We start from the raw sequence: 23,578 nt of genomic DNA on the forward strand, positions 1-23,578 counted from the left end.
GGCCTCCAGTGGTCACCAGTCAGGCCATTTTATGAAACAAGATACAATTTCCCGTTTACGTTCGCATCAATTTTTATCGTTTTCAAGAAAGGTATACCACTGTTTATCCAGTTTATCTATAATCTCATAATGACTTGCGCTTACATGGTATTATCAAAGTCCATAAAAAAGCAAAAACAAAATCTTTCAATCGAACTTCGTGTTTTTTTATCAGACAGAACAGCTAAATATATAAAGATCCAGCTTGTGACAGTCACTACATGAAAAGAGTTCGTGCGGGAAAGACAGCGAGTTTCATTTAACCAACAACATCAAATTGACTTGAGTGCCTCGTGAAATACGAACAAGGTTTGCCTAAGTGAAAATCAATTCATGAAGTGAAGTGAAAAAACCTATAACTCTACTAAGCACATTGTATGAGCATTTAAACCAAAGGCTACAGTGATTTCCTGTGGGTAGCTTCAGCCAAATATAATTGAAAGACGATAGTTCCATTAGGTATGTAGCACCCGTAATCTGATTCACGCGTTTCAATCATTTAGGGTCTTTAAGCCCTATCTTTATGTTTGTATGTATGAGAACTACGTTTTTAAATGTGAAGAGCTTTACTATCTTGCGAGGTACACAACTATAAATGACTGGTTGATCACCTTACAACTGAATAATAATCGCCATAGAAATATCATGATGTTGTCTTGTGGAATGAAAGAAAGTTAAAAAAAAATCACTATTGTCGGAATATTTTAAATTCGTATGTCAATTTATTTCGGGTTCTGTATGCTTGGTTAATAAGTGTTTTGAAATCTACAATATTTTGAATTGATTCTCAAGAAATTAGCTAATACTTGAAATAGTTTTTTTGAGGGACCAATCGCAATAAAAAGTATATTATAAAAAGGGTTAATGTTGATAATAGGGTCCTGAAATGTTTAATGAATCCTGGTTTTTATTTAATAACACGAAAAAGCATATTACTGCAACTACTTTAGCATATTACTGAACCACCGCTTAAAAAAATATTGAGAATCAAAATTCTTCTGAGAGGGATGATGTGGTGGAGGCTTATTCTAATTAATGTTGTCGTTCAATTATGGGGATAAATTGAAATTGTTCTATACCTACTTATTTATTATAATTACCTGTAAATATTGTTACAGCACAATTTAAGTATTTATAAATCAAATAACAAACATAGATATGGTCGGTGTTCAGACAGACTGAACCAAGTGTTGTTTTATTTGAGTAAGAAAAATGTACCCCAAACATGTGAAACAAAATAACATGGAAGATTAAAAGTTGAAGGAGTTTTTTACATATCCATAGAGCTCCAAAATTCATCTAGTCTGGTCTGTCTAAACACCGACCATATGATCCTCGAAAACTCATGAGAATGGTATTTTACTCCTTGAACTGTTATTTAATTTGGATGTGCTTAAAAGATTTATAAATTAAATTTATTATTGATGTTACGAGCTGTGTCTGCAGTGAAACTTAATGCTACACAAGAAATATATTTGAATCAAAGTATTTTTATACATAAATCATATAAAAAAATATTGTTCCAGAAATTTCTCTAGAAATCTTTGGAAGCTTCTCCCGGGATTCTTCCTTAAATCACTCATGAATCCTTCAAATCCTCTCTGGAATAGTTCTGAAAATTTTGAGATTATTTCTGAATTTTCTTCCAGATACCGCTTTGGGATTTATCCAAAAAAAAGTTTACCATTCCTTTGCGATTCTTCTGGACATCTTTTTGGATTTTTTTTTTTTGCAGAACTCTGTATGTGATTTTCCGTGTATCTCCTTAGGATTACTTTTAGAATCCAGGAAATTGATTTCTTTTTAATTTTTGAAAATTGTTTTGGAAATACTATGGAAGATTTTACCAAAAATCTTGATGAAATTCTTTTGGATATTTTTAGAGGATTTTATCGAAAAATGTACTACTCTACAAGAAATTCTTCGAGAATTACTCCGAAAATAACTCTAGATTTTTTTTCCGGATTCTATTTCCATAAATAAAGATTAAAAAGAAATCCCTGAGAGACATCTGGAAGTTTCTTAAAAGGATCTTCGGAAGTATTCCACAGGGATTTCTGAGAGGATTCCATTGAGATTTACAAAAGAATCCCAGAGGAATTTCCGAAAGAATCCCAAGAGTTTGCACGGAAGAATGTGAAGTGAAATAATAGATTTTTTTATTATAGTCTCAGGCGTCTTTCCGAGAGTATTCCAGAATAATAGGTATGATCTAAGACATCTTTCTGAAAGAATCCCAGAGGGATTTTCGAAGAAGTTTCAAAGAGTTTCACGGAAGAAATACTGAAGGATTACGAGGAAAATATCAGAATTTGAATAATAATTTCGGTTGGATTTCCAGAAGAAATCCCGAGAAATTTTGTGAGAATCCCCGAGCCCAGATGAAACCTAGATTTTTAAAATAGATTCCATTCCACTGGAAAGCAATCATTGAATCATTTTCGGCAGAATTCCAGGGAAATTTTACGGAAGAATCCTGAAAGGATTTCCATAATATCCCAAGATGGGTTTCCGTTATAATCCAATAGGAAGTCCCAAGGAGGTTATTGGAAGAATCACAGAGCGATCAAAGAAATAACTTCATATAATAATTTCTGAAAGATTCTCAGTGGATTTTCAAGAAGTCCTCTAGCACCACAACTAATATATTAACATATAGCTATATATGCACGTACGTACATGAATAATGAGCAATGCTCAATACATAATTATAAATTGCGTTGAGCTGAGTGATTTGTACGCCATCCAGTTTGGGGGCGGATCGACGGTATCGAAGTGGATTTAAAACAATTATAAGAGAGCATGTGGAAAATAAGTATGAACTGCGCAGAATCAGACCGATTTTTCATTGCTGCGCACTTCTAAAACCATTTTATTTTTATTAATAATATTGTGTGCAATATTTTTTCACGCAACGTTTGATAAAAGTAGAACGACAATGATCATCAGTTAATTTTCCCCTACGGATTTGTTTCCAATCACAATTGTTATTTCTTTCCGTGCACGCACTCGGGAAATGAATCTGGCCATGGTGCAAAACCGCGCTACATTCGATGAATCCTATGCGACAAAAATTGTCGGCGCTATCCGTCAAATTCGCTCACCAAAGCCATTTTGGTGGATTTACCATCACAGCTAATACCTGTGCGGAATTCGTTTCATTCAACGTCTGGGCCACAGCCGGCCAGAAAAAGTTAGGTGTGAGACGGAAACAACATCCAGGGTCAGTCTGCTATCATCATGTTCGACATGACTGTGGTAATAGATTCATAGCTGTTTATAATATTTACAGTTTTATTATATTGAAGCTATAAGAAACATACATTTAAATTCGGTCTTATATAAATGATGTCGACAGTCATAATTTGAAAATAGGACCATTTCAAAAATAACGCTATGAGCTGCGTTCGGTTTGGCATCATGCGTTGAATAGAGGCTTCAGTGGGAGAGTAATTTGAATCTTTGGAGACTTTGGGTTGGAAGAAGCCGTCTCTCGTTCGGTGAAGAAAAGAACGAGAGAGTGTGTACGTAAGTGATACGATTACACACAAAGAGCGAATCGCAAGTCTGCGTATGCAACGATCACAGTGAAAAACAGGAGTCAGTTAATCGGTGAATGTTGAGAGCAACAGACGTGTTGCGATGATTTGGCTGAGGATGCTTAACATCCTCAGCAGATTACGACAATGACGTCTCCAGTAACTTACAAGAAAGTCCCCAACTGACAGAGAGATTTGGTGTGGATATGCAAAAATAATCCACTAGCTGGTCGTCGACCCGAATATGGAGTTAGTAGAAATTCCGACCAGCGAAAATTTGAAAATTTGATAGGAATTTCTAAGATTATTATTTCTGGACTATAGAGCCATTGCTGTAATTTAGTAAATTATTAAAAAAAAGCTATTCAATTCATAGTCTTGAAAAAAAAGAGATTCCAAGAAGAAATATTGAAGAAAATCATGGAAAATTGATAAAATAATCAATGGATAAATGGAAAAATTTCTGAAAAACTTAGGACCTCATTGAGAATTTAAAAAAATGGAGGTTTTACTGCAAAATTTCTGATCTCATATGCAATATTTTAAGCAATATCTGTTCAAATTAACTGCTTGGTTGTTTTTTTTTTACCCGAGCCGGTACCGTTTGATACATTTAAAATGCATATTTACACCATATACCGCTACTGCCGTGTTTTCCAGTTGTTGAACTACAGTTCTATTCACATTTTTATCGAAAACGCTTCTCAAAAATGATAACTTTCACACATTATATTAAACTAAAACTTGTGGTAGACTCGGCGGCACTATCACCAAAACAACTTGCACTGTAAGAAAATGACGTCTAACTGAAGCAGCTTATTGTTATTACTTTTCAATGATTTTCAGGCAATGGTTACTAGATTACATATGCTGATAAAATGTTTTTTTTTTATCTAGTTCATTTATTTGGGGCTCAATCGCGTTTAACGCTCTACGGAGCCGAAACTCATTTTTTGTACTTTTTACAATTTATTTACTTTTTAGTACCAAAATTAGTAAGGGATGGAGCCAGGGTACTCGTGACAACTGGAGGTTAGTGGTCACAATTTTTGAAAGAGGGACATGGTAGGGATTGGGATCAGGGTTCTATGCTGCTCATCCGGGAGGTATATTGTGGTAGCTCGATTAACGTATCATGGCGTTGGTACCAAATTCTTGCCGGTCTTCGTCTGCCGGATGGCCAGGATCCTCAATCCAACACAAAAAGGGACAACACAAAAAAAAAAAAAATCTGGAGAAGAGAACACAAGAGAATTAAACTTTTATACAAGACAGGCGAAGGAAATTGTAAATTGCGACCATATAAATGAAATCGCGGGTGCCCAACACATCTCAACTGAAACATAGGGTTGTCTACCTCGGGCCACAAGGGTATCCAAAAGTTGCGCTCTGGAGGCGTCCATATCCGGGCATTGCCAAACTACGTGATCGATGTCATCATAACCGGAACCACACCTATTACAAACATTGCTCAGCGCGAGGTTAATTCTGTGTAGATGTGCATCTAGCGAGTAATGGTTGGACATAAGTCTTGACATCACGCGAATGAAATCTCGACTTACGTCCAAACCTTTCCACCAGGCTCGCAAGGAAACTCTAGGAATTATGGAATGTAACCACCGTCCCAGTTGGCCATTTAGCCAATCGCTTTGCCAACAGTGAAGAGAACTTTGACGTACTAAATGAAAAAATTCATCGTGTGAAATTCGTCTATCATAAATCTCACCTTCCTCAGCGCCCACCTTTGCGAGAGAGTCCGCCTTCTCATTGCCATAAATTAGGCAATGTGAGGGGACCCATACAAAGGTAATCTTATATGATCTTTCGACCAGTGCACACATCAGCTCTCTTATTTTTGTAAGAAAGTAAGATGCATGCTTAACAGGTTTCATCGATCGGAGTGCCTCAATAGAACTGAGACTATCCGAGAAGATGAAGAAGTGGTCTGCGGGCATGTTTGAGATCATCCCCAAAGCGAAGTTGATTGCTGCCAGCTCAGCAACATAAACCGTGCAAGGTTCCTGAAGTTTTCGGAAGGCGGAAGAGTTTTCATTGAAGACACCGAAGCCAGTGGATCCATTGATACGGGACCCGTCAGTGAAATATCTCCTGTAGGAATCGACATTCTGGTACTTTGCATTAAAAATACGTGGGATAGTTATACATCGAAGTTGATCTGGAATTCCATGAATAGCTTGTTTCATGGTCAGATCGTATTCAACAGAGGAACTGTCATTGGTGAAGCGTACACGTGGAGGGTTATAACACGGAAGGCTAATGTCAGACGACATATAGTAGAGATAAACTCTCATGAATTTCGACTGAGTATTCAGTTTAAGCAATTCTTCGAAGTTTTCGATGACGAGTGTGTTGCTCACTCCACACTTAATAAGTATTCTTAGCGAGAGCTCCCAGAATCGGTTCTGTAGTGGTAAAACCCCTGCCAGAACCTCTAAGCTCGCATTATGTGTCGAGTGCATACACCCTAAGGCGATACGCAAACAACGATATTGAACTCGTTCCAATTTAATCAGGTGGCAGTTTGCTGCTGAGAGAAAACAGAAAGAGCCATACTCTAGAACAGAGAGAATGGTTGTTTTATAGAGTTTTATGAGGTCATCCGGGTGAGCACCCCACCATGTTCCGGTAATTATTCGTAGAAAATTGATCCTTTGTTGGCATTTTTCCGTTACATACCTAATATGGGTTCGCCAAGTGCCTTTTGAATCAAACCAGACTCCAAGGTATTTTGTAGTCAAAGACTGGTCGATGTCTGTTCCCAAAAGCTTAAGCTTTAGTTGGGCTGGATTCCGCTTCCTAGAAAATACAACCAGTTGAGTTTTTTGCGGCGCAAACTCGATCCCTAAATTTCTAGCCCAAATTGATAGATTATCAAGGGAATTTTGCAATGGTCTTTGCAAGATGTCGGCTCGTGGGCCCTTCATAGAGACCACAGCATCATCTGCAAGTTGTCTAAGCGTGCATGGTTCTTCCAAACAGTTGTCAATATCTTTAACATAAAAATTATAAAGCAAGGGACTTAGACATGAGCCTTGGGGAAGGCCCATATAGCTAATTCTGGAAGTTGTCAGTTGACCGAGAGTGAAGCTCATGTGTTTTTCTGACAACAGATTGTACAAGAAATTATTCAATGTTCCAGGAAGTCCACTATTGTGCAAGTTTTCTGACAATATTTCTATGGAAACTGAATCAAAAGCGCCCTTAATATCCAAGAAAACCGAAGCCAATTGCTCCTTGTCAGCAAAGGCTAGTTGAATATCTGATGAAAGCAACGCTAGACAATCATTTGTTCCTTTGCCCTTGCGAAAGCCAAATTGAGTACTGGAAAGCATATTGTTTGATTCGACCCAGTGGTCAAGTCGCGAAAGGATCATTTTTTCTAACAATTTCCTTAAACATGATAACATAGCAATCGGGCGGTATGAGTTGTGATCGGACGCTGGTTTCCCAGGCTTTTGAATAGCTATTAATTTGACCTGTCCCCATTCAGGTGGAACAATGTTGTGTTCCATGAATGAGTTGAACAGGTCAAGCAACCGTCTTTTAGCGATATCAGGGAGATTTTTAAGAAGATTGAACTTAATCATATCGCGTCCCGGAGAGGAGTTGTTTGATGAAAGAAGGGCCATAGAAAATTCCAGCATAGTGAATGGTCTGTCCAGAGAATCATCTCTTGGAGTTTCCCAAAAAGGCGGATGAGCTGGAACTGAGTCTGGACAGACCTTTTTTGCGAAGTTGAATATCCAACGATTGGAGTATTCGTCACTCTCATTTGAGGATGAGCGGTTTCGCATGTTGCGAGCCACTCTCCAAAGCATCGTCATTGAAGTTTCTCGTGAGAGGCCATCGATGAAACGTCGCCAATAGCTACGCTTCTTCGCTTTAATAAGATTCTTCAGTCTTTTTTCGAGCTTCGAGTACTCTAAATAAAGTTCTGAGGTACCATATCTACGAAAAGCTTTAAAGGCATTAGATTTTTCTCGATACAACTGAGTGCATTCATCATCCCAACCAGGTGTGGCTGGTCGTCTTTTGAAGGATGCACTTGGAACTCGTTGTTTTTGGGATTCTAATGCACTTTTATAAATCAATTCTGTTAGGAATCGATACTCATCCAACGGTGGGAGAGTGTTGAATGATTCGATACCCAAAGTTACCGCTGATGCAAATTTTTGCCAATCGATATTCCTAGTGAGGTCAAAAGGAACCTGAATTGACTGTTCTGACCTTTCAAAATTATTTCTGATAGAGGTTATTATGGGCAAGTGATCACTACCATGGGGATCATCAATCACCTTCCACATGCAATCGAATGATAGTGAACTTGAACCCAAAGATAGGTCAATGCGACTTTCTTTGCCGTCGGATGAAATACGTGTCACTTCACCTGTGTTCAAAATGTTCAAGTTGAAATCGTCGCATAAGTCATAGAAAATAGCCGCTCTATAATCGTCATAAGATTCGCCCCATCCAGTACCATGTGAGTTCATATCACCCAGTATTAAAACTGGAGATGAGAGCATGGAGACTGCATTCCAGAGATGACGTCGGTTTATTGAAACTCTTGGAGGAATATAAACAGAAGCTACGCAAAGGTCTTTACCCTTTACGCTTATTTGGCAAGCAACGATTTCTATGCCTGGATGAGTCGGGATGGGGATTCTGTAGAATGAGTGGCACTTTTTGATCCCTAAAAGCACACTCCCGTAATTATCATCTCGATCCTGGCGTATAATGTTAAAATCGTAGAAGTTGAGATTATCTTCGGAAGAAAGCCATGTTTCACAAAGTGCAAATATATCACAATCGGAATTGTGAAGCAAAAACTTAAATGTGTCTAATTTAGGTTTTAGACTATGACAGTTCCACTGTAGCACAGTGATCATATCTTGTACCTCACTTGATGAATTATCCATCGAAAGATATGATCGAAGCAAGGAGGGGCCACGAGATAGTCAATTCCCTGAGATATTCTTCTATTGCGGGGAGAAAAAGGTCGAGTATGCCTCTGAATGAGTCTGAAACTCCGAGAGCATTACATATGCGATCCACAAGGGCCGTAAAAGTTATCAGTCCTCGCTTAGCCCGGGGGGTTTTCGAAGAAGAGCGAGGGACTTCAGTAGCTTTTTTCTTGCTATCTTGTCTAGAGCTTCTTTTCGAAGTGTATTTAGTCGGTGGAGGCAGGGGCGGCAGATCTTTGCTGCAACACGGGACGGAAGCATCAAAGACCTGGTTCTTCGGTATTTTCAAATTTGCCCCACTTCCTTTGGGATTAGGCAAACCTTTGAGGGAAGATTTCATTACCTTACGGCGCAGTCCTGGAGAAGATGGAGACTTCCTTTTTCCGGGTGCGTGTACCTCCGAAGAATCTCCCCCATCGGTTTCGTCGTCGTTCGCTTCATCGGAAGACAACTCTTGAAAAGAGTTACCAACTGGGATGGCTGATGAAGACTCTTCTGCGGACGTTTTTAAAGATTTTACCATTTCCGCATATGTCTTCTTGGAGCGCTTCACAATGGAGCGACTCTCATTTCGAATGCGCCTTTTGTATGCCGGGCACTTCTGCAAATCATGAAGATCCTCACGACAGTAGCTGCATTTTTCAGCTTCCTGTGTGCAATCATCTTCCAAATGAGCTTGGTTGCATTTGCCACAACGGGGCTTGTTGTCGCAAAAGCTAGCACTATGACCAAGCTGTTTGCAGTTGGTACAATTGAATACCTTCGGCACGTAAAGGCGCACTGGGTAAAAAACACTATCAATGCAAACAAATTTTGGGAGAACGGAACCAGGAAAAGTTACACGAAACGAGGCTGACGGCGAAAACACTTTCTTATTTCCTTCCATGGAAACTGATTGTAATTGTTTACAATCCAGTATAGCCACATCAGGAATGGACCGGTTCTCAAAAACGCCTTTGCCAGTCTTAATGTTTTCGCATGTCAGACTCGCGTCGATGATTTTCCCTTCCACCTCAACCTCTCTGGCCAAAATATACACAAAATATTCCACAGTAAAAGCTTCATGCTGAGCAATCTCATTCGCTGCTTTGTAACTAGGTGCAGTTACACGCAGCTTGGATTGCTTCACTTGGTGAATAACGGTCCCAGGATATTTACGCGTCAGCTCTCTAGAGATCGAGAGCACATTCAAAATCTTATTTTTGCGCCGGAAATAGACAACCCAAGGCCCAGCCGAAGATGGTTGATAAAACCGCGTTCGAGCAACGAGATCTTTAGGAGGCGTATCGCCTCCATCCGATTCGTCCATGCGGGATAAAAATCAACCGCAACCAAATAAACAAAAACAATTACAAAACAAAAATAACGTTAAAAAAAAAACAGAAAAAATATGTGAGAAAAAAAAACTTAATTGATTAGTGGACTATTTTGTGCACACCTCCCCTATTTGGTCGAAACAATCACAACACCGGGAGAGAGACAAAGGCGATGCGAAAAACAACCTTGAACTTAACAATGTTTGTTCGGAGATGCAAAAGGAATATGGGGATTATTGAATTCAAAATAAATAATAATAACCAAAAAATAAATAAAAATAAAAAATATATATACAAAAAAATAAACCGAAAAAAAATAAACCAAAAAAATATAAACCGAAAAAAAAAAGCGAAAAAAAAAGTTGATGACCTTGGTCCGTAAACCGTAGTTTGAGAACCACTGGGAATTTAGGCAGAAAAACAACAACCACGTGATACACGAGGAATGGGGGAAACAATAGAGCGAATCGAATATGAGCCTATGCATGCTATAAAACGTTTGACTTTTACTGTGCGCCCTGTTTTCAAGTTGCCCGTGAGAGAGAGCGAGACAGCACCAACACACGGCGCACAGTGAAAGTCATGAGAACAAAAGAATTTATGGCACGTACAGAGGCTCATACTTAACGAAACTACTGGCGTGCTTGGATGCTCTGGCTGCTGTTGTTGCTACTGTTCGTCGCACCCGTTGCCGCCGCCGCCGCCACCGCCACCTTCGGTCTCGCTGTACTGTGGTTGGTTTGGCTCAGAATTGGCGATGATTGATTTTGATGATGATGATGCTACGCTGAAAAGTACACCTGTAACCCTTGTTACAAGTGTCTCCTTCCTTCACGGCGATCACAAATATCGTTTTGTCCTCGGTGGGATGTTTCGGAATATAAAAACCCACTAATTAAACTATTAAGTGGGGAAAAAACTCCACCAGCTACAAAGCGATGCGGTAATCACAACCGGCTGCTGTAAGCGATCCCTGATAAAATGTTCAAAACTATTGGATGTAGAAGTTATGAACAAAATTCTAAATAATTATACAATATTTTCCTTTTATTCAATGAATTTCATCAGAGTGTCCGGATATTGGTGCTGTCCGGATTTTGATTCACCACGGTACTCTGTATTTTTGTGATTACCAATTAAATTACAAAGAAGTACACCCGATTCTGTTTTTGCACGGGGGATGCGTACCGTGTAACCAAGTAACACCATTTCGCGACGTTTCATGCAAAAATAAGGTTTTGACGGAAAAAAAATGTATGGAAACTTTTTTTGCACGGCCGTGTAAAAACATCCGTGCAAAAACAGAATCGGGTGTACTTAGTTATTACTTCTTATGAACCTTTTTCTCTTTGGCTGCACTGGAACCATCTTTAACGGCTTTTCGTTTCTTCTTGCGCGCTTCTTTCTTTGAACGTTCATTTCCTTCTTATCTCCGGCAGTCTTCTTATCGCAGGGCTGGTAGCAATCAGGCAACAAAACAATAGTGACGTTATTGACTAAAATGATCAAAATAGTGACCATATATGACAAATAAGTGGCATCAAAACTACAAACAAAAGATCGAAACGGGTGTGAGAATAAGTTGCTTATAGTAATGGACAATATATTTAAAAAGTGATCAACTTTATTCGTATGGAACAAGACTTTAAATGACTCGTTCTTAGAAATGGGGTCACCAAATTACAATAGGCATAAAGCAGCATCAATAGGAAAAAGATATATGTAATATAAAAAATAATCCCTCGTCTCAAAATAAGCTAGAAATATGCTGCATTTGTTCCGGATTCCGGAAAGATCCTTAAAATACCAAATTCGAGTGGAATTTTTTGATACGTTTTAAGTAATATTATAAATTATTTACTGCAATTTACATATTTTGAGCCCATGTGGGGCCCAGATAGCCGTAGCGGTAAACGCGCAGCTATTCAGCAAGAGCAAGCTGAGGGTCGTGGGTTCGAATCCCACCGGTCGAGGATCTTTTCTGGTTGGAAAATCTCTCGACTTCCCAGAGCATAGAGTATCTTCGTACCTGCCACACGATATACACATGCAAAAATGGTCATTGGCACAGTAAGCTCTCAGTTAATAACTGTGGAAGTGCTCATAAGAACACTAAGCTGAGAAGCAGGCTCTGTCCCAGTGGGGACGTAATGCCAGAGAGAAGAAGAATGTTTTGAGCATATGCAATGTTTGAAAATATACCCTATAACGAATTTATGTCCTTCACTTTATTAAGTATTTTTATAAAAGTTTAGAAGTGCGAAAAGATGCACGCAAAAAATGATGCTTGACTATTTTTTTGCGAAATTGTGAAATAAAGAGGAATATTTTAAATTTTAGAGATGGATAATTGTTTGCGGATTTAATAAACCATGTATTATAACAATTCTATTTGCATTAAATTATCAATGACTTTTTTTCTACTTGCATAGAATTATCAATGATTTCCTGATTCATTGCTAGATTTATTTGAGTGAATGAAAAAAAAACCATCAAATATTTTTAGCAGGATTTTTAGCTGGCACATTTCTTAATTCTTGAAATTATTCATTCCAAAATCTTTGAACGAATCCGATACTGAATTTTAAGATAAAATTTAGAAGAAATTCTTAAAGGTCTTCTAAAACTTTAAAAATGTTTTGGTTGGAATTCCAGTGAAAATATAGACTTGTATTTTCGCCCATGCAATTTGTTCAGATTCAGTTCAGGAATGAATTCATTTCTTGACACAATTAATTTAAGAAGCTACTCCAGATTATTCGTTTATTTTTTATTAGTATCATTCCAAACATTACATTCATTATTTCTTATATCTAGGTGTTCTGTGTTATTAGACAACACTATCATCCTAATTTGGTAAAACAAATCTAAGATTTTATTAACATATTGTTAACAACATATTACACTTCATTTGCCGTAGCAGTTCAGATTTTTTACAGGTGAGTTGATTTCACCTGCTTATATGAGAAAAAAAACGTTTTGAATATACTTAACCTAACTTAACCTAAACATATAACGCATTAATCGTGGCAATAGAAGATTGTAACGATTTTTGCCTGAAATTATTAATTATTTTATTTGACATTTGTTCCAATGTTTCAACTAACTCACTCAGGGAGGAAGCCTCAGAATCATTTTCAAAATTTCATTTTGAATTCTCTGCAGAGCTTTCTTCCTGGTATTACAACAGCTAGTCCATATTGGTATAGCGTACAACATGGCTGGCCTGAAAATTTGTTTGAATATCAAAAGCTTGTCCTTAAGACAAAGTTTTGATTTTCTATTAATAAGTGGATAGAGACATTTTACATATATGTTAGATTTGGCTTGAATGCCCTCAATGTGATTTTTGAAAGTTAAATTCTTATCTAGCATGAGCCCTAGATACTTAACTTCATCTGACCAATTTATTGGAAACCCTCTCATCGTGACAACATGTCTACTTGAAGGTTTCAAATAAAGAGCTTTTAGTTTATGTGGGAATATTATTAGTTGAGTTTTGGAAGCATTAGGAGAAATCTTCCATTTTTGCAAGTATGAAGAAAAAATATCCAAACTTTTTTGCAATCGACTACAGATGACACGCAGGCTTCGACCTTTGGCGGAGAGGCCTGTGTCATCCGCAAACAAGGATTTTTGACATCCCTGAGGTAACTCAGGTAAGTCAGATGTGAAAATATTGTATAATATTGGTCCCAAAATGCTGCCTTGGGGAACACCAGCTCTTACAGGAAGTCTTTCAGATCTGGAGTTCTGATAATTAACCCAGAGTGTACGATTTGACAGATAACTTTGAATTATTCTAACATTGTATGTTGGAAAATTATTTTTTTTTTTTAATTTTACGATCAAACCTTCATTCCAAACACTGTCGAAGGCTTTTTCAATGTCTAGAAGAGCAAGACCAGTAGCATAGCCTTCAGATTTGTTGGAACGGATCAAATTTGTTACACGTAAAAGTTGATGAGTGGTCGAATGTCCATGGCGGAATCCGAACTGTTCATTGGCAAAAATTGAATTTTCGTTGATGTGAGCCATCATTCTGTTCAAAATAACCTTTTCAAAAAGTTTACTGATGGAGGAAAGCAAACTGATTGGACGATAGCTAGAAGCTTCTGCAGGATTTTTGTCTGGTTTTAAAATTGGAACAACCTTAGCATTTTTCCATTTGTCAGGAAAATATTCTAATTGAAAACATTTGTTGAATATATCAACTAGAAATGATAAGCTACTTTCTGGAAGTTTCTTGATGAGGATGTAGAAAATTCCATCATCGCCAGGAGCTTTCATATTTTTGAATTTTTTAATAATAGGGAAAGTGTACCAGTTATGGCCATAGTGGTTCCCTATTTGGCCATATGTGAAATTTTATTAACTCTCACATTTTAAATCTTTTTGAATGTTTTAACATCAAGATATATCTTTAATCTAACTACTATGACACACACAAATTTTCAAAATTTGATGACATTAAAGTAATCACGTATGGCGAAATAGGGAACCACTATGTCCATAACTGGTACACCTACCCTAGTTCTCACTTCTTCCAAATCAGTCTCCCAGGCATGTTCGAAAACGTTCTCTTGATTGAGAATATTTTCGAACTCCTGAGTAACTTCATTTTCAATTGGACTAGTAAGTCCTAAATTAAAATTGTGCGCACTTTCAAACTGCATAGCAAGTTTTTGAGCCTTTTCGCAATTAGTTAGTAATAATTAGTTTTCCTCTTTCAATGCCGGTATTGGCTTCAGAGGTTTTTTCAAGATTTTAGATAATTCCCAAAAGGGCTTAGAGCCAGGGTCCAATTGAGAAATTACATTTTCAAAATTTTTGTTTCTCAACTGAGCAAAACGTTTTTTGATTTCTTTCTGCAAATCCTGCCATATAATTTTCAAAGCAGGATCGCGAGTGCGTTGAAATTTCCTTCTCCTCACGTTTTTAAGACGGATCAAGAGTTTAAGATCATCGTCTATAATCATAATTCAAATTTGACTTCACACTTTGGAATTGCAATGCTCCTGGCTTTAACAATGGAATTTGTTAAAGATTCAAGAGCATTGTCAATATCAAGTTTAGTTTCTAAAGAAATGTTAACATCAAGATTAGAGTCAACATACGTTTTATATATATTCCAGTCGGCTCGTAAATAATTGATAGTGGAGCTGATAGGATTTAGAATCGCTTCTTGGGATATTTGAAATGTAACAGGGACATGATCAGAATCAAAATCAGCATGAGTAATCAGTTGGCTACAAAGATGACTAGAGTCGGTTAAGACCAAATCAATCGTAGATGGATTTCTAGAAGAGGAAAAACATGAAGGGCTATTAGGGTATTGAATTGAGAAATATCCTGAAGAGCACTCATCAAATAAAATTCTGCCGTTGGAATTACTTTGAGAATTATTCCATGACCGATGTTTGGCATTGCGATTCAATTTTCGCAAGTCAGTTTGGAGCAAATTAACTTGCTGTCCAGAGCATTGAAAAGGCACATAGGCAGCTATGAAAGTATATTTACCAAACTGAATGAAAACAGTTGATGTTTTATACGCCTATGAATGATGATTGCAACTCCCCCACATGCCCCATCAAGTCGATCATTACGATAAACAAAAAAGTTAGGATCTCTTTTGAGTTTGGATCCAGGTTTTAAATACGTTTCGGTAATAACTGCTATATGCACGTTATTAACCGTAAGAAAATTAAAAAGCTCGTCCTCTTTACCATTCAGAGAACGAGCATTCCAATTTAAAATATTTAAATTATTATTTGGATCCATTAGAAAAACGTAATCCAATAACAATTTGATTTGTAAATTTTACACCTACTTGGACTGCTTCAGTCATAGTGGTGGCTTTGAACATTGCATCAATCATTAGATTCAATTGTTCAGTTAGAAAATTAAAATCAGAGGCAGACATGTCATGTGATTTCCCATTGGAATTTCCGGTAGACGAAGAAGCGGAATTACCTGTGGCGGTAGGGTTTGTTCCATTTGATTTGAAACAAGTAGAATGGGTACCCATGAATCGAACAGGGGAGGAGTTCAAATTTCCTGCTACGATATCGGCAATGGATTTACCGTGGGTAGATACATTCGAAATTGAAAGATTCGAACGGCTACCCGACGGATTAAAATTAGTTTGTGAATGAGCATGATTAAGATCTTCCTGATGGGTATGATTCATGATCAAGCGATCGTTAACTGAAAAATGAGCATTGTTCGATACTCTACCAGGCAAATTGCGGAAACGACCGTTATCGAAACGGATATTATCTTTCATCTGCCTGGCACGAGCCTCAATGACCCTTTTGCGTGAAGGGCATTCCCAATAGTTAGCTTTATGAGGGCCCTTGAAATTGGCGCATTCAAACTTTCTGGTATCTTCTTTCACAGGTCAGACGTCCTTAGCGTGAGAAGAACCTCCGCAAATCATGCATTTAGCATCCATGCGACAATTTTTTGTACCATGACCCCACTTTTGGCACCGGCGGCACTGAGTGGGGTTCTGGTAATTTCCTCCAGGTTTCTGGAAATGTTCCCATGTCGCACGGACATCGAACATAAGTTTTGCTTTTTCTAAAGGTTTAATATTATTTAGTTCTTTTTTGTTAAAGTGAACGAAATAATATTCTTGAGAAAGCCCTTTCCGAACAATGCCAGATTGGGTTCTCTTTTTCATAATGATTACTTGGACTGGGGAAAATCCAAGTAAATCATTTATTCCATTTTTGATCTCTTAAGGTGACTTATAGTCACTTGAGAGACCTTTCAAGACAACTTTGAACAAACGTTCAGTTTTGTCGTCATAAGTAAAAAAATGTGTGCTTCTTCTCTTCAAGATGTCTGAGAAGAAGTTCACGATCTTTAAGAGTTTCCGGCAAAACGCGACAGTCTCCTTTCTTTACGATTTGGAAGGAAACCTTGATTCCCCTAATGGAGTTCAAGATCTCCTGCCTAAATCCCCCAAATTCGGAACAACTGACCACGATAGGCGGCACTCTTTGCTTCCTCACTTGAATCAAAGAGCCTGGGCTAGAGGCTGCTTCGATTTGGTGTTCGGAAAATTTGTCTAGAGCATCGAACTGATTGCTCATTTCGATACAATTATTCATTTCACCCTTGGAAGAAAGTTCGCATTCCAGGGAAGCGTCCTTTCTTCCATTCTTGCCACTTGTAGTGACAGTTTTAAAATCCACTTTTTTGGAAGGAAGTAGTGAATTCAGAGAATCACCCTTCCTTTTGTTAAATGTTGATACCATGTTTAGTTAATAAACGAGAAAGACGTGACCTTCGAGAGGTTTTTTCCCAAGACGGTGTCCAAGAAGGATTACCACCGCTAGCTTTCGCCAACGGGTCCAACGAAAAATCGAAGGCACGGGTCCAAACAAGGATCGTAAAGGGATCAATAGTAGAAAAAATAGTACTGAAAAGTACTGTTTTAGTAGCACTGAAAAGTACTGATTTATTGCTTTAGGTAATTTTTAAGAAAACTTCCAAGAGCAGAGAGAATTCGTGTACGCACAGCACGAAGGTACGATGCGCACTACTCCTTCACTTTCTCCGGCGCTTCTGACTTCTTTTCCAGCAGGTAAACGACGATGAAGCGGCTGAAGTCATCAATCATCGTCATCAAGAACCGCTTCCCGCCTGGCGTCGTTGTTCGCATCGGCCCACACAAATCAGTGTGAATCAGATCCAGCATTTGCGTTGCCTTCTTCTCAGCTGTCTTGGGAATCAGATTCTTCGCCAACTTCCCCTCCAGACACGGTTCGCAGCATTCACGGATGCCACAGTCGCCCACATTCATGCCGATGCCCAACTTCTCCTCGCGAATTCGCCTAATAACATCGGGGTGCCTATGCCCGAAACGTCGGTGCCACTGATTATGACAATTAAGGGTGTGTGTCTTACCTTCAACTTTCTTCGACGATTCTGCTAGCTTCAGGCGGTATAGGCAGCCAGAACGCTCTCCTACTACCGTCAATAAGCCGGTAGCGTTACGGATCTCACATCCATCTTCCTTGAAAACGGCCGTGAAACCATTCGCTGTCAATTTGTCCACCGAAATCAGTCCACTTGTCAACGATGGAACGTAAAGAACGTCGACAAGCTTCACATCAACTGCATCACCGTCGCCGTTCACACCGAGCACTGTACCTTCACCGTATCCGGCCGTTTTAGCCATTTTTCCATCGGCCAGGAACTCATTTGGGCCATTCTTCCTTTTCAATGTCGAGAAAAGCTCTCACCACACGTTATGTGAAAACTTGCCCCACTGTCTATGAACCACAACCCGCGTGGAACACTTCCGGCCATGAAACACACACCACTGCCAGTATTCTTCGCCTGCTTAGCACTTTGCTTCTCTTCGGGCCTCTTCCGTTCTTCGTCACCTTTCTTCTGCCGCGCAAGTATTCGGCAATCTCGCTGAAAATGACCCGGCTTTCCACAGTGGAAACACTTCTGGATCTGTACCGTACCACTTTGCTTCCCGTTCTTCGTTGAACTCTTCATCGCGCTTGCATCACTTCGCGAACCACCATTCTTCTCCTTTCTTCGCTCGAATTCGTCGAGCAACTTCGACTTCACCAATTGCATGGTTAAGTCGGCATCCGGCCGACCCTCCAAGGCTGTCACTAGCCTGCCATAGGAGTCCGGCAAACTTCGGAGAATCATGGCAATCCGAAGTGGCTCTTCCAAGTCTATACCGGTCGTCGACAATCGATCGTACAGTTCTTCAATTTCTATGAGGTGTTTCTCCATATCGGAATTTCCAACTTTGCCAATTGGTGTTGTTTAGCCGCGCAAACGAAAGTTTGCCCAAATTAGCCATCTTCACACACAAGAGGCACACTCACGACGGGGGAAAAAACAAGCCGTTCCGCGGAATCACTTTTCTCACTATTTTCACCTTCCGGACTTTGCTCTGAGCCAATAACCTGACGATGTTGCTGTTGACAATGCCGTCGTCGTTCGATTCGCCATGGACCGATGCACGAGTTCACTAATTTGACGTTAGAGCGGTGCCGAATTCACTGGTTTCCATGGTCACACAAATAGCACGGCACCGCTAAAACGTCAAATAGTGAACTCTTGCATTGGTCCATAGCTGGGAGGGAGAAACCAATACAAAATTTCTGTACGTCATAGTGAGCCGAGATTCCGCTGTCACGAACTGTCACTGTGAGCCCAGATCTCAAACATTGGACTAACATGAAAAAAGCGTGTAACTGATTAAAACACATTTTCGTATTTCTTCAAAAGTGATAAAAATCGAATGAAAATCAATTCATGCACACAACGCAAGTAATGTTACGTGAGCACCAATTAATCTGATTGAACATAAAGCATTGCAAAACGCATCGTTCTACTTTTTCCAATGAAAATGAATATTTAGTGCATAGAAAACTGTGGCCCTTTTTTCATGTTTGTCAGGAAAGATCGAAGGTGCACAACAAAAGGAAACTACCGATTTTCTCGAAGCCTGCCTTGATTGTTGTTGGCAAGCTGGAGTTATCTTGCAGTTCAAAATAACGTTGTCTTATATTTCGTGTGTAGTATCGGTGCCTCCCTCCCAGGTCCATAGAAACGCTTCTAGGCGGCGTGACACTGGCGTTTATGAAGAAGCTTGATGTGGACATGAAGAGGAAGAACTTTTTCACCCCCGACGCCGAAAGTGAAAATGTCGGCATGGCCAGTTGGCATGTGTGACGAAAGTTGCGGTGTTTTCGGTGTGGAAAAATTGGGCACACACGGGAAAACATTCTGTGGTAAAAATTACTATTTTAGCTGACTACGCCCATTCTTGAAACTACCATGCAATATCAGACCAATTTACTATGTTTACGGTACATCGCACCACATTACTAATACATTTGACAGAAATAATTTACAACAATCTGATTTCGACTACAGACATGGTAAAATCAAGCGCATTTCTGGTCTGCTCAAAATTGCCGGTGCGAGCGCTTAAGTTAACCCCCTAAAATGGTAGTTTTAATCGCACATTTTTTTGCGTGCAAGCAAGCTGATTGCTGTGTGCGTTTGCCCGTAAGTCCGAGTAAGAGCGAATTTGTGAAACGGCGAAACAATAAAACAGACATCGTAGTTGAAGAAGATCGTTCCTCGGACCGCGCCGGCGTTTGCTTCGTGGCGTCAAAGCAAGAAGAAGAAGAGCTGGTGAAAATGCAGTGCGACGGACCACATGGTGAAGGATCCCAGTGTCCATTGGCGTAGCTAGGATTTTTTGCTGGAGGGGGCCTAGGGGGGGGCCTGGCAAATATTAGTTTTATAGAAGTTATGTCAGTCGCAATAACAAGATTTTCACAAATTTCGTAGTTTTAACAGATTTGTATTGATTTTATTTATTTGTTGTTTTGTCTCATTTCGCGGCGCATCAATGATATTTGTAAATTTATATTTTCGCTACGGAAAAGATTCATTCTTTTTGTAATCCAGTGAAAAATTATACAAGAATTCTTGCAAAAAAAAAACTCACAAGGAATGTCCAACAATTGTTTCTGGTAATCAACCATGTGGTTTGAAGAAATTTATTTTAGAACTAGTACGGGAATTTCTTCATGAATTATTTTCGTACTTTTCAGTGATTTCTTCAAGAACTCCTTTTTACTGAGTTCGTCCTGGGATTCTCACAGAAAATCATTCCCAGGCTTTTTGATTTCACCATAAAATTTCTCGAAAAATCGAATTGTTTAAAAATTCTCAAAGAATTCCACCAGAGAATGCTTTAGAAATTCTTTTGATCATTTCTTCTAGAAGGCTCTGTACGTAATTAACAAATATAAATTGCAATTGTAAGTTTAAAGTATCATCCAGTTGTTTATAAATAATTTGTTTAGAATGTTCAGAAAATACTGAGCGTTTCTCCAAAAATTGGTACTAAAAATTCAAAGAGTCTCACCAAAAATGTCTACAAGATCACCAAGCAAGGATTCATTTCTCGAATTCTCCAAAGAGTTCACCAACAGCTGAAGCAAAAAAAAAACGAAGCAAAATAATTATTCAGACTTTCTGCAAAAAAAAAAGATTCTTCCAAGTGTTGCTCTAGGGCTTCCTCGTAATATTCCACAAAAACATCATGAGCAATTAAGAAGAGTTCAATTGGGAAAATGTTATTCATGATTTCTCAAAGAAGTTTTCCGCAGATTTATCTGCATTTTTTCACAAATAATTATTTTTTTAGATTCCTCTAAAGACATCCACAGCAACATCCCATATGCCTTCAAAACTCTCACGAAAATATTTTTTTATGTTTTCAAAAATGCCTAACTAAAAGTGTTTAGAGAATTCTAACATTCCTTTGAATACTTGTTTTAATTATGAATCGTGGTTTACGGCCAACCAGCCGAGTGGAAGTTTAACAACTACCGAAAAGCTAAACATTACATATAATTTGCAATTGGATTAGATGGACAAATTGATGTGAAGATTTGCGAAAAAGTTACACGTCTTCTCAGTGAGAATCGAACTCACGACTCCCCGATCTCTAGTTGGGGCGCGTTAACCACTACGCCATGAGAGGACTCATGAACGCAGAAGTTAACCTGAATTCGATTTCAGCTCAATAATCACGTGGTCCTCTTTCGCAAAGTGCACCTCTTTCGGAAGAATTATATGCCCATCCAAACACAACGCTTTCTATATATATCCAATGCCTAGCCCGAGAGCGCATTGTTTTTTAGATATAGGAATAGCACACTACACTAGCCAGCAACTGCGCTGGCTGAGGTTTCTATTGTGTGGGCTTCCAATGGGCTTTTCGGTAGTTGTTAAACTTCCACTCGGCTGGTTGGCCGTAAACCACGATTCATAATTAAAACAAGTATTTATCGAGCAACGGACTCATGTTCCGTAACCGGTCGTTTGAGAACGTCGCGACCCATTGGAAGCCCACACAATAGAAACCTCAGCCAGCGCAGTTGCTGGCTAGTGTAGTGTGCTATTCCTATATCTAAAAAACAATGCGCTCTCGGGCTAGGCATTGGATATATATAGAAAGCGTTGTGTTTGGATGGGCATATAATTCTTCCGAAAGAGGTGCACTTTGCGAAAGAGGACCACGTGATTATTGAGCTGAAATCGAATTCAGGTTAACTTCTGCGTTCATGAGTCCTCTCATGGCGTAGTGGTTAACGCGCCCCAACTAGAGATCGGGGAGTCGTGAGTTCGATTCTCACTGGGAAGACGTGTAACTTTTTCGCAAATCTTCACATCAATTTGTCCATCTAATCCAATTGCAAATTATATGTAATGTTTAGCTTTTCGGTAGTTGTTATTCCTTTGAAGTTACTAGCGGAATACGTTCAACTGTTCTTTCAAAAACTCTTCCGCGAAAAACTCAAAGTTTTCCCGAGTAATTTGTTAAAGTATTTCTAAGAGATCCGTATTATGGTTTTCCTATGATACTCTCGAAAAATATACCAAAAATTAATCTCAGTACTTTCCAGAGGTTTTTTTCTTTAAACAGCTCTAACGATTAATTTGAGAATTTATTGAAAAATTTTTTCATCAGATTTACTAAGATTTTGGAATTGATTCTTGAAATTCTCGAAGAATTTCTTCAGAAAATTTATCTAGTATTTTTTCAGACTTTTAAAAATTTGCCCAAACTCTACATTTTTTGGTTCAAAAACTTATCCAGGAATATCTCAATATATTTAGCGATTGCTTTATAAATACCTCTACGCATCACTCAATATCAATTTTCTATACATACGAAAAAATGTTCGAAGGAACTTTGTTGGTAATTTTTAGAATAATTGCAGCTTTAATATAATTCGGAAAAAAATACTAAATTCCTGTCGTACATTCAAGAATTAAACCGTAGAGTTTCTGAAACTTGTTGACAATGTACCTCTGAGAAATGCTTAAAAGGTCCTTGAAGGATTTACCACAGACATTTTTTTTTTCTTCGGATTTTTTAATAGAACACGATTGGTGTTAAAACGGATGGAACTTATACTGAATGTGTGTAATTAAAATCTTAGATAATTTTTTATATGAACTTTAAAGTTTCATGATACTACTGTGAACATATTGATGTAGAAAGAATTCATTTTCCCTACCTTTAGAAATTCCAAACAAACTTTTTTATCGATTTTTTTTGTACTACTGTAGAAGTTTAACGCGAAAATATTGCCGGCATTTTTAAGAACATAACCGAACATGTAGTGTAGTTAAACTCATAATGTAATATTTTAATTAAATTAAAACTTGGGGGAAACTTTTGCATTACTTAAAAAATTGTTGAGTAATTCCTTATGGACTTTCAGAAATCAAGAACCACACGCATAAGAATTCTGTATTTTTAACCTCTTCTATTTTACCTTTTTTAAGATTCTTCAAAATGTTTCTTTTTGAAGTATGGAAAGATTTTTTTACGAAGTTCCTCAAAGCGTCATGCGAAGAAGGAAAAACAACAAAATGTTGAAGCAGGTAGAACAATAGATGGGCAACGGTGCAATGAAAGATAATTTATAATCTAGAAACTATGTAATTTACAGGATAGTTAAAACCTCTCTAATAATTTTACAAATAAAGCAATTTTTAAAAGAAGTTCTATCAAAATCTTCTTTAAAAATTATTCTTGGAATATATCCTTCCTTGACCTCTTGTTTTCTAGAATCCTACCAGAAAGTGTCTAGAAATTCTGCCCTCGTATCGCACAAAAATCCAA

At 38.3% G+C, this 23,578-nt stretch overlaps 1 protein-coding gene across 2 annotated transcripts in view; it reads left to right on the top strand.

The window, feature by feature from the left end:
- The first annotated feature begins 244 nt into the window (after nt 1-244).
- The window catches only part of LOC5564954 (serine/threonine-protein phosphatase 6 regulatory ankyrin repeat subunit B), a 33,095-nt gene continuing 9,761 nt past the window's right edge, over nt 245-23,578 (top strand). Inside the window, exon 1 of one of the 2 annotated variants that reach the window (XM_021856422.1) lies at nt 245-498. The gene's annotated coding sequence lies outside the window, so the exon portion shown is untranslated. The remainder of the gene's footprint in view (nt 499-23,578) is intronic. The other variant, XM_021856421.1, reaches the window with a different exon arrangement.

Source organism: Aedes aegypti, unplaced genomic scaffold (genome assembly GCF_002204515.2).
Source record: "Aedes aegypti strain LVP_AGWG unplaced genomic scaffold, AaegL5.0 Primary Assembly AGWG_AaegL5_hic_scaff_1672_PBJ_arrow, whole genome shotgun sequence".
NCBI lineage: Eukaryota > Metazoa > Arthropoda > Insecta > Diptera > Culicidae > Aedes > Aedes aegypti.